This window comes from Oratosquilla oratoria, chromosome 16, assembly GCF_046742065.1.
Source record: "Oratosquilla oratoria isolate Oo_2021 chromosome 16, ASM4674206v1, whole genome shotgun sequence".
Classification (NCBI taxonomy): Eukaryota; Metazoa; Arthropoda; class Malacostraca; order Stomatopoda; family Squillidae; genus Oratosquilla; species Oratosquilla oratoria.
The window spans coordinates 27,038,594-27,043,593 of NC_134792.1; positions in this window are offsets into that span (position 1 = coordinate 27,038,594).

The window sequence follows — 5,000 nt, forward strand, 5'->3', positions numbered from 1 at the left end:
ACACACACACACACACACACACACACACACACACACACACACACACACACACACACACACACACACACACACACACACACACACACACACACACACACACACACACATGCATAGAGAGAGAGAAAGAGAGGGAGAGAGTCACTCGCATTTTACCTTCTCCCATCTCAACTCCTCTATCTAATCCTTCCGAGGCCATTTGTATCCGTATCCTCGCTCTCGCCGCTTCTACCCCTGCCATCCCTCTAGGGTAGTGAGAGATAACTTCATCTCCTCTTCCGTAGCTTCTGCATCGACCCCAAGAAGCCTCGTGGAGCCCAAGCTCCATCGTCGTTGTCACAGCAGAGAAATGAAACGTGATCCGACACATTCATTCCTCTTTCTTGGCTTCTCTTTACCTGACCTCAACCTGACCTCCCCTGGCCTCAACCTGACCTACCCTGACCTCAACCTGACTTCCCCTGGCCTCAACCTGACCTACCCTGACCTCAACCTGACCTCCCCTGGCCTCAACCTGACCTACCCTGACCTCAACCTGACTTCCCCTGGCCTCAACCTGACCTACCCTGACCTCAACCTGACTTCCCCTGGCCTCAACCTGACCTACCCTGACCTCAACCTGACCTACCCTGACCTCAACCTGACTTCCCCTGGCCTCAACCTGACCTACCCTGACCTCAACCTGACCTACCCTGACCTCACTTTCTTTCCCTGGACTGTCCTGACCTGCTCTTTACTCAACCTGACCTATCTTGACCTTGCTTGCTTACCTTAACCTATCCTGACCACCCTTGACCTCAACATGACCTACCTTGACTTTCCTTGCTTTCGCTGACATGCCTTGATATTTGCAGACCTTTCCTAACCTGCTTTGACTTACTGTGACCTGCCATGGCCTACAATAACCTGTCCTGACCTAAACTACACTTTCCTTCCTTTCCCTTCCTCCTTCTTCCTAAGGACTCCGACGAGACTCGTAGACCAGAACATATTGCAGTGGTAAAGGGTGTGCACAATGTAAAGAATGATCTTCCATCATTGATATGTTTCCAGAGCAGAGAGAGCAACGATTTTTAGTCTTAGATTTTTTTTTCTTTTGCACAATTTTACTAGATTAAAAAGCATTAACAGGCGATAGAATAAATCCCTAACCATAACATTGTTAACGAAAATACCCTATAATTTTTTTTTTTACATAATCCTTATGTTAATTTTATCTTTCTATAGTAATTGTAGAAACTGTAATAATAGTGTATGCTGGTTACAATTCTGATTATATGTCATAATAATGAAAACGGCAGCACAGGTAATTGTAATTTATGTTAATAATACGTATATAAAAGAGAACTCATATGCTTTTATTCATTTGCTTGTGAACTGCTTGGATGAAAATTGTGACTGTAATTGTAATGATATCAAGATGAAATAAATATAATTACGTCACTTATCAAATGAGTTAAGACTATCGCGATAAGATAATGATATTAATTTATCATTGATGAATTGTAGACACTGTCCTTGTAGGAATAGCGGGGAAGTTATGGGTATAAAGAATAAAAAATTGAAAGTCACTCACTAAAATGTTCACAATAATCAGATTATAAACAACGACTATGTTAATATTTCCTTTCGGGAACAAGACACTACAGATACGAATATAAATTAATAAAACAATACAAAACTGAAGTGTGTCAGGTGAAGATTCTATGTTTGGAATAACAAATATATATGTCTTAAAACAAGAATAAAAGAAAATAATCTCAGTTATCAAACTCCCTCAAGGGGACTTCCAGTTCCAAGACAAGGGAAAGGAAATCTCGGTTCTTGGAAGAGGGAAGATATTATTCCTCGCTCTCTCTCCTCATATACTCTCTCTTCTGCCTAACCCCATCCTATCCAACATTCTGTATGTTTGTTTGTTTCCCTCTATCTGTCATCGTTCTTATCTTTTATATTTATATTTTTCTCTCTTCCTCTCTCTCTCTCACTTTCTCTCTCTCTCTCTCTCTCTCTCTCTCTCTCTCTCTCTCTCTCTCTCTCTCTCTCTCTCTCTCTCTCTCTCTCTCTCTCTCTCTCTCTCTCTCTCTCTCTCTCTCTCTCTCTTTGTGTGTGTGTGTGTGTGTGTGTGTGTGTGTGTGTGTGTGTATTCACTTGTGATTTGGATCACGTGTTGGACTCGTGATCGACAGCTATTTCCCTCCTGGAAGAGAGCTCAGAGCTCGTAGGTCCGATCTATGGGTAATGCTATGACCTTGCACACACACACACACCCCCAACTCCCCGCCCACGAGAGTCAGAGTACGACCCGAGGCACAGCGATACCGAAATAATTTCGGCCCTGGGCAGGATTCGAACTGGGTACTAAGGAGCACTTCTGCTCCCCATTCCAGCGCTCTAAACCAACTGTACCACCGAGCCGAGTGTGTGTCTGTGTTTGTGTGTGTGTATGTGTGTGTGTGTGTGTGTGCGCGTGCGCATGTGTGTGTGAGTATTCACCTTGGTCTTTGGATCACGTGTATGTGTGAGTGTGTGTCTCTCTCTCTCTCTCTGTGTGTGTGTGTGTGTGTGTGTGTGTGTGTGTGTGTGTGTGTGTGTGTGTGTGTGTGTGTGTGTGTGTGTGTGTGTGTGTGTGTGTGTGTGTGTGTGTGTGTGTGTGTGTGTGTGTTTGTGTGTGTGTGTGGTGTGTGTGTGTGTGTGTGTGTGTGTGTGTGTGTGTGTGTGTGTGTGTGTGTGTGTGTGTGTGTGTGTGTGTGTGTGTGTGTGTGTGTGTGTGTGTGTGTGTGTGTGTGTGTGTGTGTGTGTGTGTGTGTGTGTGTGTGTGTGTGTGTGTGTGTGTGTGTGTGTGTGTGTGTGTGTGTGTGTGTGTGCAGAAAAACTACCAGGAAATCAAATACCGGTAGACCGAATGTTTACGTTCATAACGACATCTTCAGGCTACACAGACAAATAAAAGATGTCAATGTAAATTCAAAACTAAACAAAAATATTTGGTCTTCCGTTATTTGATTTCCTGTCTATTTATCTATCTATTTTTTTTTTTTGCATACTTGTCTATCACGTCCTTCTTTTAAGTTGAGCTGCATACACATACACACACACACACACACACACACACACACACACACACACACACACACACACACACACACACACACACACACACACACACACACACACACAAACACACACACAAACACACACACAACACACACACAGACACAAACACACACACACACACAAACACACACACACACACACACACACACACACACACACACACACACACACACACACACACACACACACACACACTCACTCACACACACACACACACAAATAATTCCAGAGAATCTCCTTCAGGAAATTAATAGTTTCATTTGTATATATATATTTCGGAGTGAGCACTTTATACATGGAAATATCCTGGTAAATTGATATACCTTTATTCACATCTGACGAGAGAGTATGTGCAAACAGGAATCAACAACAAAAATAAATAAACAACACACAAGAATCCCGGTCTTCCTAGAAGGATATTTATCTCCGATAGATTTAACTTTCCATAACATTACTATGTTAACTAGAAATGGAAGAAAGTTAGCCTTTTATTTGTACAGTCACGGGCAAAAGTTTTGGCCCACTCGGAGTTTTTCAAATTCTTTGTCTGGCAAGCTCCATACTACGTAGGAAAATATATCACATACTCAACAAAAATATATTGACGTTGTGAGAACTATAGCGTGAGACAGAACTTTTGCTCCTGACTGTACATAGCCTCTGTGGATGTTTTGCCGCTCTCAGAGAGTACACATGAATGGGGAAAAAATATATATACGTATTGACCCGCTCAATGAAAGTAGGTAGAAACGATGAGACCTGCCGGATACTGTAGACTCTAAAGCCGGATAGTAAAGAATCTACAGCCGGATAGTTAAGAGTCTAAAGCCGGATAGTTAAGAGTCTAAAGCCGGATAGTTAAGAGTCTAAAGCCGGATAGTTAAGAGTCTAAAGCCGGATAGTTAAGACTCTAAAGCCGGATAGTTAAGAGTCTAAAGCCGGATAGTTAAGAGTCTAAAGCCGGATAGTTAAGACTCTAAAGACGGATAGTTACGAGTCTAAAGACGGATGGTCAAGACTCTAAAGCCGGATAGTCAAGACTCTAAAGCCGGATAGTCAAGACTCTAAAGCCGTATAGTCAAGACTCTAAAGCCGGATAGTCAAGACTCTAAAGCCGGATAGTCAAGACTATAAAGGTGGATAGTTAAGACTCTAAAGTCGGATAGTTAAGACTCTAAAGCCGGATAGTTAGGACTCTAAAGCCGGATAGTTAAGAGTCTAAAGCTGGATAGTTAAGAGTATAAAACCGAATAGTTAAGACTCTGAAGCCAGATATTTAAGACTCTAAAGCCTGATAGTTAAGAGTCTAAAGCCTGATAGTTAAGAGTCTAAAGCCGGATAGTTAAGACTCTAAACCCGGATAGTTAGGAGTGTAAAGCCGTCAAGACTCTAAAGCCGGATGGTCAAGACTCTAAAGCCGGATACTCAAGACTCTAAAGCCGGATAGTCAAGACTCTAAAGACGGATAGTTAAGACTCTAAAGCCGGATAGTCAAGACTCTAAAGCCGGATAGTTAAGACTCTAAAGCCGGATAGTCAACATTCTAAAGCCGGATAGTCAACATTCTAAAGCCGGATAGTTAAGACTCTAAACCGGATAGTCAAGACTCTAAAGCCGGATAGTCAAGACTCTAAAGCCGGATAGTTAAGAGTCTAAAATCGGATAGTATGAACTTGCTTTGGGAGAGCCTTCAAGCCAGCTTCAAACTTGGGACTTAGAAATACGTGTTTAAGTGTCTCATTAGAGAAAGATAAATGACTTCCCAGAAACTTTAACTTCGTATTGACTCCAAAGCTTGCATTTTAATGAATCCAGAAGCTCTGAGAATTGAGTCGTTTCCTCGGAGATGTGTTTGTGTAATGTTTCTGGTTTTGAGAACTCTTCGT